This window comes from Apium graveolens, chromosome 1, assembly GCF_009905375.1.
Source record: "Apium graveolens cultivar Ventura chromosome 1, ASM990537v1, whole genome shotgun sequence".
Lineage (NCBI taxonomy): Eukaryota > Viridiplantae > Streptophyta > Magnoliopsida > Apiales > Apiaceae > Apium > Apium graveolens.
The window spans coordinates 163,663,834-163,678,633 of NC_133647.1; positions in this window are offsets into that span (position 1 = coordinate 163,663,834).

The window sequence follows — 14,800 nt, forward strand, 5'->3', positions numbered from 1 at the left end:
TTTTTTTGAAAAACAATTAGTAGTTAAAATATGTGAGAGCTGGTGATGTGGTTTATGGGACCATTTTGGTCTAAAATTTTGGTCAAAACCTACCAAAATTGGTAGGTTTTAAATTTCCTACCAAAATTGGTAGGTTTTGATGCTTGCGTGTACAAAATATGGGAGCCACATGGAGCACTTCCTACCATATTATATACTGGTAGGAAATGATAGAGCAATTCCTACAAAGTTTTCATGGTAAGATTTACTATAGTTTAGCCTAAAGATTTAAAACCCTTGCTTAGTAACTAAATTTACCAAGTCCACAAGTTACACAATCAAGTGTCAATACTATCATCAGTCATAGAAGCAAACCAAGGAATTGAAACTATTATCAAATTCTAATTAGATAAAAAAATTACCTGAATGCTCTCTGAGGCAAATGTAAGAATCTTGGCACTATCAAGTCCAAGAAGCATACTTGCAAACTGCAGATAATTTTTTTTCCCATCTTTATATAAGATTTCAACATAATGTCGCAACTCTATACATAAATTCTTCTACTCGGGAACTCCAAATGTAATGGAAAAGATACCAGCACAACTAAAATTAGAAAGCTTTGGTGTCAAAACCACAATACTATGGGGAATCATAAAGTAGGCTAAAATTTTCAAGTTCACCAACCAAGGACAAGAAATATTGAATCTAGTAAAGGGACACTAGATATACTTGAATCTCCAGGTACCGGAGATTCTATATATGGAACCTTGAATACTGTTCAAAGATCCATATTCAAAAATAGTTTTTTAAAGTGTTTTTTAGAGTTTTGAAGCATTTGTTGCCCTGATATCTATAGATCTACCACTTTATAGTGCATCATATTTATGACAAAAACAAAATAAATGATAACAAACACTAGATAAACCGAAATTACCACAGCTGCATTACACTAAGCCCCTCCCTTCAAGATATTGTAAGATTCAAAAAGGGTAATCTGCCGCTTTTCTAAGCAACTTCTTCAGCGAATGCAAAATCAGTACTAGCATTTTTATAATTCACAACTGCAAAAGTTGAAAAGGCATCAACAGCCCTTTCTTGCACACCCTCTTGTGAGCTTTGTGTAAAACTAAGCAACAATACAACACCTTGGATGCACCAATAATTTATCAAATATGTCGGATCCCTTACGATAAACCGCGGAATAGAATATGGGAGGATCCATTTCATCCAAATCATAATCTCATTTAGGCCATGCTCTTTAAATTTTGAATTCCACCGGCTGGTGAAAACGTTCATCTCTTCCATTGTTGTTTCAGCAAAAAGAAAATATATCCATTTAAATATTTTGGTGGAAAGAGTAATTAGCACTTTATCTTTAAAAATTCTTGAGGACAACAAAACTTGGATCATTATCAATAACTGGGAAATTCAATGTGCATAAAATCAATAAGTTTTCCGGGGTTGAAAGGAATCTAGACGTAGCATATGGGATGATATCAATTTGTGAAACATTATAGTACTTGAGTATGTTGTCACATTTGAAATGTTTAGATGTTTCATGAGCTGATATCATCCTGGTGCTTTGTCTAGATTGCTTTCAACCTCGGAGAACTTATTGATCTTATGCGCATTAAATGGCCCAACTATTGACAAAGATCATAATTTTGTTGACCTCGAGAACATTAAAGGTAAACGGTTACTTACTCTTTCCACCAATATACTTAAAAGGGTATGTTCTATTTTTGCTGAAACAACAATGGAAGATTGGAATGTTTTCACAAACGGGAGGAATTCATAAATTAAAGAGCAGGGCCCAAATGAGATTATGATTTGGTTGGAATGGAGCCTCATATATTCCCTTTTGCGGAGTGCTGTATGGGTCCTACAGGGCTGAATAATTATTGGTTCATCCAAGGTGTGACATTGTTGCTTTGTTTTACACGAAGCTCAAAGGAGGATGTGCAAGAAAGGGCTCTTGATGCCTTTCAACTTTTGCAGTTGTGAATTATGAAAATGCTAGAATTCATTTTGCACTTTGTGAAGCAACAATGGAAAATTAGCTATTTTGATTCTTCATATCCCCGTGGAGGGAGGACTCGACAAAAAGGAGCAAGCTATAAAGCTGTAAAAATTGTGATTGATATCATAATTTGAAATTTACTGTATGCTTTTGTTAAAGACTCCCATATACACCTCTACCTATACTAATTTCAAACCTTGCATCTAATGCAATTGGATGCTGAAAGTCCTATCATCATTAACAAGACTACATCTAACTTAATACAATTCTATTAAACAACAAATCCTTTCAAGAAATTAACAATAAATTCCAGTAGTTCCCACATTGTTTGCCCGCTTCGCCAACAAAAAACTATAATATGGAAGAGATATACCCATTAAAAATAGAGGATACTAGAGGCTATGTTGCATTGAGTTCTGGAGAAGCATAAGAGAATACTAGAGGCTATGTTGTGACAATGGTGGTTCTAGGAGAGGCTATGTTGTAACAATGGTGGTTCTAGGTGAGCCACCAAATCAGTCAAGTTCTAGTAGTTGACTTTAACTGGAATACTAAAGCTAAACACCAAAAGTGAAAACTGCAAGTGATGCTTAAAAATGCAAGAGGCATATAAACAGAAATAGTAACTTTAAAGTCTTTATTTTTGAAGATTAAAAAAGGCTTATGTATATCAATTTAAAGGAATAGCGAACTATGACAGATCAGATTAAATGTGCATATCACATATGAATAACTAGTTTTACCTAAAGATTTAAAACCCTTGCTTAGGGACTAAATTTACCAAGTCCACAAGCAAACCAAAGGAACTGAGACTATTATCAAATTTTAATTAGATAGAAATTTTAGCTGAATGCTCTCCGAGTCAAACGTATGAACTTTGGCATTAAAAAGTCCTAGAAGCACACTTATAAACTACGGATAAATTTTTTGCTATCTTTATACAAGATTTCAAAACAATGCAGTAACTTTATACGTACATTCTTCTATCAGGAACTCCAAGCGTAATGGAAAAGATACCAATATAACTGAAATTGGAAAGCTTTGGTGCCAAAACCACAAAAAACAATTTTTTTGCTATCTTTATACAAGATTCCAAAACAATGCAGTAACTTTATACGTACATTCTTCTATCAGGAACTCCAAGCGTAATGGAAAAGATACCAATATAACTGAAATTGGAAAGCTTTGGTGCCAAAACCAGAATACTATGGGGAATATTACAGTAGGTTGAAATTTTCAACTTCACCAACCGAGGACAAGAAATGATATGATCTTAAGAACGGTAATGTGAGATTTTGTAGATTGAATAGTGTGGGGTCATGTCACTAATATTATTGAGAAGTATTATGTCACGGAGATATAGACTTAACAGAGCTGGGAAATCCCAAATATCTGATTCCGATGCACATACTTCAAGTTGTACTGCTAATACTAATTTCTTGAACGATTTAGAGCTGAAGGTGGTTAACTTATAAGGATTATGACCACATAAGAGATATAAATGTAAGCATTGAGTATTCTCCGAGATAGCATACTTAAGAAACTTTTCAACTAAACGCATAGGAGGTTTATTTCTCAATATATATATCTTCAACTTCTAGATATGGGATTGATGGTTTCGGTTAGACAAAAAATGGCGAACAAAATTATGATTATTGTCATTGCCAAACCAATTAAAACTGAGAAAAGGGAGTGATCTATATACCTCCATCGTTGTGAGAGAATGCCGGTCTGATCTGCTTCTTTCAACAAATGACAAGATTTCGTGAATTAGTTCATCTGATTTTGTCTTGTTCGCCTCCAAGAATCCTAACTTTTTTCATCACCGGCAACCCACTTAAGTAATCAAATCCACCTCTATTTCCAATTTCCCCTAACCCTTATTATCGCTGACTCAAGTTTCCCCTATTTTGGAGGTCCAAGTACTTTCTGACTATGTCCCAACTCGCAACCTTTATATATTAGCCCTATTTTATAATAATCTTACAAAATTGCATATTTTAATTGAGGCAAAAAATGACCGGTTAAACAAAATACACATTTAGCAGATATGTATCACATAAAAAAAAGTTGTATGATACACAACTTAATTATCCGTGTCACGTCAATTCGCATTTCCAAGTGCTCACCTGATCTTTGTTTCTACTTAAGTTTGAGATGGAATGCTACATTCTTTACTACATCCAACGTTTTCACAATTCTTATCATATCAAGTTTGCACCAACTCATTTTTTCAAAATCTTCCCTTCAATTGCTGTTAATTACCTCTAATTTTACCCATTCCATTCCATTCACATCTACCAAACAGAAAATAATTTTTGAAAAGAATAATGTACTCGAAAAATAACCTGGGAAGATTTCTTGACAATTGCGGCTTCTCATCTTCCTTTTTTTATATGAATATAAAATATTATGTGTATACATAATTTAGGGCCCCAAAAAATGATTTTTCCAAAGGTCCAATAAACTTCAAGGCCGCCCCTGCCCCTGTGTGCCTCTCGGAAAGTGTTCAAGTAAGTAGTTCCAAAGGCACTAGATTTACCTCATTCTTCGCATCCCTAAGTTAGCTTCACAGTATTAAATTTAGTAAATGGAGAAGCAACGCCAAAAAGAACTGATATTGCATAAAGTACTTTGGCATTAACAAATCCTAGAAGAATACTTGTAAACTGCATATAACTTTTTTCCTATATTTATACAAGGTTTCAAAATAATGACGTAACTTTATACGTATATTCTTCTATCAGGAACTCCAAACGTAATGGAAAAGATACCAATATAACTGAAATTGTAAAGCTTTGGTGCCAAAACGACAATACTAGGGGGAATATAATAGTAGGTTGAACTTTTCAAGTTCACCAACCGAGGACAAGAAATGATATGATCTTAAAAACTCTAATGTGAGATTTCGTAGATTGAGAAGTTTTGGGTAATGTCACTCATATTATCGAGAAGTATTACATCACGGAGATATAGACGTAATAGAGCTGGAAAATCCCAATTTATTTTGGGCAATATAGCCAGATAAATGAAGAGTTGTTAAATTTGAAAGACCAAAAGAGAATGGAGAGATTAATAAATCCCAATCATAAATACTCTGAGTTTACAAGATAGGTAAGCATGCTAAACATAAATCAGATAACTTTTGGGCATTAAAACCGAAGGACTTTCGGTGGAGAGTTGTTAAGGAAGGTAAAACCCAAATATCTGATTCCGGTGCACATACTTCAAGTTGTACAATGATTTAGAGCTGAAGGTGGTTAACTTATAAGGTTTATGATCACATAAGAGATATAAATGTAAGCATTAAATATTCTGCCAGATTGCAAACTTAAGAAAGTTTTGAACTAAAAGCAGCGGAGGTTTATTTCTCAATATATAACTTCAATTTCAAGATATGGGATTTATGGTTTCGGTTAGACAAAACATGGAGAACGAACTCTATATTGAGAAAAGGGACTGATCTCTATATCTCCATTATTGCGAGAGAATGCCGGTTTAACCTGCTTCTTTCTCATTGACAAGTGACATGATTTTTTGAATTAATTTATATGGTAACCTGCTAATTCTATCTTGTTCGCCTCCAAGAATCCCAACTTTTTTCATCGCTGGGAACCCCATTAAGTAATCAAATCCGCCCCTGTTTCAAATTTCCCCTAACCTTAATTAGCGGTCACTCAATTATGCAGTTACTAACTATGTCCCAACTCCCAACCTTTATATATTATTCCTATTTCATAATAATCTCACAAAATTGCATATTTTTAATTGAGGCAAAAATTCACCGTATAGACAAAATACGCATTTAGCAAAGAAGTATCGCATCAAAAAATTGTATGATACACAACTTAATTATCACGTTACAAGTTCTCGCCAGATCTTTGTTTCTATTCAAGTATGATACATTCCATACTAAATCCATTTTTTTAGAATTCTTATCATGTCAATTTTGCACTAACTCATTTTTTCTAAATCTTCCGTTCAATTACAGTTAATTTCCTTTAATTTTATCCATCCCATTCCATTCATATCTACCAAATGGAAAATAATTTTTGAAAAGAATAATGGACTTAAAAAATTTCTTGACATGATTTCTGGACAATCGTGGCTCTGAGGGTAATCCTAAGTATAACGAACAAGACTTGCACCTCGGTCCTCAACACTTAAGGTCCTAAATTCTCATAGTCCTTTTTTATATGGATATAAAATATTCTGTTTATGTATAATTTAAGCCCCAAAAATGATTTTTCCAAAGGTACAATTAACTTCAAGGCCCCCCTGCCCTGCGTGGCTCTCGGAGAGTGTTCAAGTAAGTAGTTCCAAAGGGCACTAGATTTACTTAATTCTTCGCATCCCTGAGTAAGATTCACACTATTCAATTTAGTAAATTGATAAGCAAACCAAATAAGAAAGTTTGATATTGCAGAAAGTGCATTTAATTTAGAAACACACCAGACATCAGTCCGCCATGTGAAATTTAATTTAGATGTGCATTTCATAATGCAAAAAAAGAAATTAATAGCATGCCTATTTCTCCCATATTAATATATGAAGTATCTAATTTTGCGGGGGTAACAAGATCACTTCAGATAAAGATAATGAAAATATTGCCCTGTAATGTTCTTATGTTCCCGTGAACAGAGAGAGATTGGTTCCGATATTCAAGTCCATTACTTGTGGATACGATATTAAAATGATCGACCTTGTTAAATAAATTGAAAGATAATTTAAATTGACAAGTGCGGAGACTAAGCCACTCATATACTCCAAAGACTTGCATTATACAGATGTTAAATTTTTTAAGCCGGGAAGTTACATGCTATATATTGAGCCATTTATACTTGTACCGATGAGGGGGGCTTGTTACACTGAAGAATTGAAAGAGAAAGATGATCTTGATAGACCCCAATAATAAGTGCAAAGATTTCTCAAGGCAGGCAAGCATGTTAGTAAACTAGAATTCATATCATATAGGCACCTAAATAGAGAGTTGTCTAAGAAGGTAAATTCTGACAATGAGACTTACCTTATTTCGATGAACATTCACCAAATTTCAGTCGCAAAATGAGTTGTCTAAGCAGGTAAATTCTGACAATCAGACTAACCTTATTTCGATGAACATTCATCAAATAAGGTGGATAACTTATATAGTTTAATATTTTCTAGATTAAGTGTTGGAACTCTTCATGAAACTATTTTTCTGAAAGTACTGATTAACCCTTGTGTTCCATGCTCGCGGAGCTTGCTTCACCCCGTATAGTGCTTTCTTCAGCCGGTAGACTTTGTTTTCTCGGCCTTTCTGAACATATCCGGGATGTTGCTTAATAGAGACTTCTTCTTCAAGATAAATATTCATGACATCCATCTGAAAAATCTTCCACTGATTCTGAACTGCTATTGGTGTTAGAAGTCGTATGGTATCAACTCTTGCAAATGAAGGAATATCTGGTCATAGTCAATTCCATATCTCTACTTGTAGCCTTTAGCTACCAACCTTCATCTTCTTAGTTTTATAGACCCACTTGACACCAATTGCTTTATGTCCCTCTGCAAGATTTGTGAGCTCCTATGTATCATTCTTCTTGATTGCGCCAATTTCTTCATCCATGGCTTTATTCCATTTGCTTTCTTCAGAAGGTTCTTCAAATGTAACTGGATCACATTCATCAATTAAACAAAATAGAGAATAATCAAAGGATGTTTGTACCAGACTTGTTGCTTTATAGATATTATCCGGACTCCGAATCTTTCTCGGTGCTCCCCCTGAGCTGTGGCTTTCTCCCGTCGATGGTATCGACGCAAGAGTTTGTTGAGTCAGACTTTGTGGAGGATTTAGATCATCATCTTCATCATCTTCAATGTTGGAGTCATCACCGTCGTTATCATCTTCGTTAAATGATTAAACATCTCGAGAAATGATTAAATTTTTCGTTAGAAGATTATGGAGTCTGTATGCCTTGCTCCTTTTTTCATATCCGGTAAAGATGTATTTTTTTCCTTTATCATCCAGCTTCTTCCTTTTCTGATCGAGAACGTGGGCATAAGAAATACACCCGAAAATTCCGAAATGTCCAACTGATGGTTTGCTTCCACTCCAGGCTTCATTTGGAGTTTTATTTTTGACACTTTTTGTTGGACAGCGATTCAACAAATAAACTGCACATAAAAATGGCTTCAGCCCAAAAAGTTCTTGGCAAGTGCTTTGCTTTTTCCATGCTTCTTTCCATGTCAAGAAATGTGCGGTTCTTCCTTTCTCGAACATAATTTTATTGGGGAGTATATGTCGTTGTCAACTGATGATTTATTCCATGTGCCCTACAAAAGTTTCTAAACAAGTATGAAGTATACTATCCTCCTCTGTCTGATCTGAGTGTCTTGAAATGCAGGCCACTTTGTTTTTCTGCTAGTGCTTTGAACTCCTTGAATTTATCAAGAGCCTCCGATTTTTCTTTGATGATATACACCCAACTTTTCCTGCTAAAATCATCAATAAATGTTAGGTAATACCTATTACCTCCAAGTGATGGGATATCAAATGGACCAGCTATATATGTATGAATAATCTTTAACGGCCTCCTGGCTCTCCATAATTTTCCAACATGAAAACTTTGTATATGTTGTTTCCCCTTGATACATGATTCAGATAAATTTTCTGGTTCATTGATTTCTGGAAAGTCGTCCACCATCTTTGTCTTTGACAATAATTTCAAGCCAGAAAATCCAAGATGACCAAATCTTAAATGTCATAACCACAAGTCATTTTTAATAACTTATGTCAAGCACTTCTACACTTTCGTCTATATATCAAATGTGGAAAGGCGATTCTTTGACATCCCACATCTGCAATTAATTCTCGAACCTGATTTTTGATAATGAGAGAATTATCATGTATCTGATATTATACCCTTTCTCCACAAGTTGGCCAAAACTGATGATATTATTTTTTAAAGCAAATATATAATAAATATCATTTATTTACTTTTTCTCATCATTCTTTGACATAATCATAATTGTACATATTCTTTTGACCGAAATTTTTAATGAGTCACCAAAAGTAACTTCTTCGTTGATGGTCTCGTCTACCTCTGTAAATAAATCTTTATTTCCAGTCGTATGATTGCTGGCTCCTCAGTCAAGATACCAAACATTCTTCTTACTCTCCTCGTCTCCTTTAAAAGTGAGGAACATAGTAATGCCAACATCTTTATCTTCTTTTGTTGATGCAAAATGACTTCTTTGTTCCACTTTTATTGTTCTACCCTCTTAATTGAAGTGACCAAATTTATTACAATTATAACATTAAAATTGAGATTTGTCACCTCGTTAAAATCCGCCTCTTCCTCGGCCTCTAAAATTCTGACCACGACCAGATGGGTAATAACCTTCAGAATTCCGGTCTCTATTGAAAAATTGCCTTTCACGTCCTCGTCCACCTCGGTAGCCACCTCTTCCACATACAGAACTACTACTACCAGAATTGTCGCCAATGGATACTTTACTTTGCAACATCTTCTCCAGATGGCTTGTATCATCATACTGGTTCATTCACTGCTCATGAGCTTGAAGTGAACCTAAGAGCTCATCAATGGAAATTGTGGACAAGTCCTTTGACTCCTCGATAGAAGATACAACATAATCAAATTTTCTAGTCAGTGAACGGAGTAGTTTTTCCATGACCCGAACATCGTCGAGACTTTCACCATTTCTTTTCATATCATTTGTCACGGCTTTCAAGCACGTAATAAATTCACCAATATTTTCAGAAGTCTTCATCTTTAAATTTTCGAACTCTCCGCGTAGCACCTGGAGCCGCACCTTTTTAACTTTTTCAACTCCATGGAATGTTTTTGCAAAATCTCCCACGCTTTCTTTTTCGTTTTTGCTTCAAATATTTTTTCAAAGGTTGATTTATCAATGCCTTAAATAATTATGTACAACGCTTTTTATCTTTTTTCCGGATCTCCTTTAACACCGTCTTCTCGGCATTTGGAAGTACTGCTTGAGCGGCTACTTCAGCGGGTTTGTTGAACCCATTTTTGACAATTTTCCAATTATCGTAAGAACCGAGTAACATCTTCATTTGGATACTCCAATTCTCGTAATTTATGGTCGTCAATTTTGGAATGCTAGGTTGCACCATATTTGCCATTTTTCACGAACGTAGCATTGGCTTGGATACTAGTGTTGGAAACGTGTATGGGATTTTCTATTTCTTGAACTCGAAAGATAGGTTGCATGTTTAATATTATTTAGATAATAAAATACACAGTTAGAAAACTATGTATATATATAAGTAAAGCACACAACAAACTTTTTATTTCACAAGTATAAGCTACAACATATTTTGTAATCTAGTACACAACTTTTCTTTTTATCACTTAAAAGGAGCTTTTGCTCTCTATTTATAATCACTCTATTTTTCACCTCAATAATAAACTACAAACTACCAGCCCTCCTTTAATAGGCTACATCTGAGGTCTGATTACTTCATGGCTTACATGAGTAAATTTGTTACATAATAAGACTTTTACTACCTAGCCTATAAAGGATGACCATTATTCATACTGAGCAGCTGTGTACCTTCAGAGCAACCCATCCGGCCAACTATTTAGACAACTAGATTAATTACACATCATGTACAACTATATACTTATGTCTCAAGCATATATATATATATGAAGGTGTATGAATGCACGTATAGTAACCGGCACCATATTTTACTTCATCTTATACATATGGTCTTATTTTTAATACCCACAAGACTTTGAATCACATTCACATGCGGCCTACCACTTTCCTCGACCTTGACTTGACAATTTCAATTTCAATTCTAACATTAAGTTCAAAATATGGTACATTATGCTAGATTGTTTACCTATTCAAGAAAATGTATAGGAAATACTATATTGAAAATGTACATATTATAAAATTCTAGAAAAAGGATTCATGGTTTCTTTAAGTAAAAACATTGGAAACAAACTTGTGCGCGTTTTATCTCTTAGATATTTGATACTAACCAAAACAAAGACACATAAGACTGTACAAGTAGTCTTTATAAGCTTCCATTGAACGGAGAGAACACTGTTGGAACACCTACTTCTGCTTACAAAAATGAGAAGATTTTTAGGTATTATTCATCAGGAAAACTGCTAGGTTTCATCATGATCGTCTCCAATAATCTTTACATTCTTAATCGCCAAAGACTCCATTACTAATAAGATATCTAAAGGCTCTATGAAGGTACAGAACCAGACCATATCGGAATCTATTATCATGTTTGATTTTGGGATCGGACTGAACCTTAAACAGATTGTTTAGAATTTTGAATTTTATAGTTCAAATTTGGTTTTTCAATAAAAATTTTAACACAAAGGGAGAAACGTTCCCTTCAAGAACTATATGAACTATTCTCTCAGAAGTCAAGTCAGGTCTGAAATACCTCAGTATCTTAGGAGCCATACCTAAAAGTTAAACATAAAATAGCTTAGTAAGATGCCATAGATGAAGCATGGTATAGAGGAAGATGCAAAGAGATGAGAACACGTGCATATAAGACGTAAAGGGAGAAATTACAAAGATACATGTGCAAGTAAATGAGTGTATGCAAGAATTGATATCCAAGATATGAAAAATATTCTAAGCCAAAAATTGAAAACTACTACCACTACAGCTTAGGGCGCCCCCCGAAGGTATATTACCAATTTACACCACCAAACTTCAAATAAATAATTCAAACCACCAAACTTCAAATAGGTTTTCACATACCCCTCAATTTTCACACATTTCACATCAATTCCACATAATCCAAAAAACAAGTACATAGTCTATAGTCTAGAGTACGATAAAATAAACATCTGAAATCTAGTACGATCACACTTGGAGTACGCAAAAGAAGATAGAAAAAAACTAGTGATGCCACTATAAGATTAAGTGCAACCCCTCCTGCTTTCAAGCTCCCAATCTGGATCCTCGATAAATCTTGTCTTCATAGTCAGAGAATCAATTGGTCTAACTCTATCTGCATCTACTAGAGAATTATGCAACACATGTTGTACTTCAACGTTCAAGTCGACAGTTTTAACGCTCACAGTTTTATCTTTATGCTGACAATCAACCATCCTCTTGGTTTGAGCTTCCAATGGCTCTTCAGGTGCTGGATTTTAAGCTGTCACCAACACATTTATTTTTTGGGCTGCAATTTCAGCTGTCACCACTCGCTGGAACAGTTGTTGTTTAAGGATCATGTCATCTTGGAGAGAATCAAAAACTTTGGTGATATATTCATTTTTTTTAAAGAACGTGGAATAAGAATCAATGCAGCACACACACACACTACTAGGTTTCTATGACTTGGCAATAAAAGAATATAAACAAGGAGGAGCATGCAACATTGCTTGACAGTCGCAACCGTGCTTGTTTTTCTTAAGAAACTTAAATGGTCTGATGCTTAGGTGACCTTCAAGCAATCACCACCATGCAACTCTGTATACATCAACAATGACTTCATCATCACCATCAAGTGACCAAGACAATCTGCATCATCTGCATTTTTTTATTTTAGTTTGATAAATTTAAATGTGGATACTTTTTTAGGAGTACATCTTTGTTTTTCTTACCACTTGATTCACAATCACTTGCTTCATAATCTGATCCTTCAGAATCATCAGACAAAAATGAAGAAGCAACTACATTCGGCCCTGCAAGAAAATATTACATGGTAAATCATTATTAGGTAAGACATAACAATGACGCAATATCACATTCATTTCACCTTCATTAAAGTCATTACTTTCTTCCTCATCATAACTAACAATCTCATCTGCGAATAATTCTGTACCAAATCCAAGATAATTTTCCTTCACTTTCCGGTTCAAAGGTTCACGTCCATTTAACAAAACATCATTAACGTTTGATCGTGTTTCCTCTATTTCACAATTAAAACAACTATTAATTAGTTATTCCTGTTACCATAACAATAGAGAGACAAAAGCTTAACAATGCTAGAATCTAATATTTACCTCTCAACATATTTCTAGAAAATGAGGCGCTACCTGAATTTGTTACATCTGATAAAGGAGTTCGGTCCTGACTACCTTCAAGAGGATTCATGTAGTTTACTCTCCTATTTGATCGGGGAGTAACAACAGGACTACAACATTCTACCAACCAAATATTAAACGCATTATTGCTTCATAAACAAAAAATAACAGTTGCTTTGCAAGATAAACACAGAGTAAATTAATAAAACAAACAGTACTTGCAGCTGTTTCATTCAAATGGTCTGACCTAGGCAAGTCACCAAGTTTCCTCCTCTTTCCCACCAACCTAACAATATTTGGCATGGATTCTGTCAACATACCTGCATTAGAGACAAAGTAATGGGTAGTCAGAACATAAGCCTAAGTATGTTTGCGGTTTAAATTTTTTAAGAATTAGAATATGTACTGGTAGGTGTTTTATTTTGGCTCCCACTACTAACTACTGCTGGGGTAAACAGAGGTGATCGGTTCGTCTTGGTTGACGGAGTATGAACGTTGGCCATTGATCCTGTTAACACGGGTGCTGAACAAACACAAACAGAATTCTTACTTATATTCACACATACAAAGAGAAGGTATTCAATAACAACAAACTTACATGTGCTACTACTCCTTACCTGTGGAAGAAGATAAAGCACAACGATCAGCAACAGCAAACTCGACAACCACATTCTCTTTGTTACGATTCAATTGTTTCGTTTTTTTGTACTTCCGACCATAATCTGCATTCAAATCTTCCAGGTTAAAGAACTTGTCACCTTCTTCACCACCCATTCCTTGCACAATGAATCAACCCGTACTCAAATGGAAGACACAGGTAAGAAGACACTGGTAAAAAGCTATTCAAGCTATTCAAGTGCACACATGTATACACAATATTCAAGTGGGTGAACACACAATTCAAAAGAGAGGGAGAAGTCACTAATTAACCTAAACAAACTAATTAGATTTTGAATTTCAAATTCAAAAGTGTATAGGACACATTATTACCTTCCAAGAGAAGCTTCAAAAGCTTTCAACATAAGCTTTCTTCTCATCCAATATAATCTTTATTCTCATCCAATATGTAATTTTAAAAAACTAATCAGTGGCAACTTTAGTAATTTTTTACAACTTGGTGGGTACAATGCTAAAAAGGGGTGGAAGTTACTATTCAAAAGAGCCAGTATTATTATATACATAGAAGATACCAATATAACTGAACTTGTAAAGCTTTGGTGCCAAAGCGACAATACTACGGGGAATATAACAGTAGGTTGAACTTTTCAAGTTCACCAACCGAGGACAAGAAATGTTATGATCGTAAAAACTCTAATGTTATATTTTATAGATTGAGAAGTGCAGGGTAATGTCACTCATATTATCGAGAAGTATTACATCACGGAGATATAGACGTAATAGAGCTGGAAAATCCCAATTTATTTTGGGCAATACAGTCAGATAAATGAAGAGTTGTTAAATTTGAAAACTAAAAGAGAAGGGATATATTAATAAATCCCAATCATAAATACTCAGAGTTTACAAGAGAGGTAAGCATGCTAAACATAAATCAGATAACTTCTGGACATTAAAACCGTAGGACTTTCAGTGGACAGTTGTTATGGAAGGTAAAACCCAAATATCTGATTCCGGTGCACATACTTCAAATTGTACAACGATTTAAAGCTGAAGGTGGTTAACTTAAAAGGTTTATGATTACATAAGAGATATAAATGTAAGCATTAAATATTCTCCCAGATTGCAAACTTAAGAAATTTTTGAA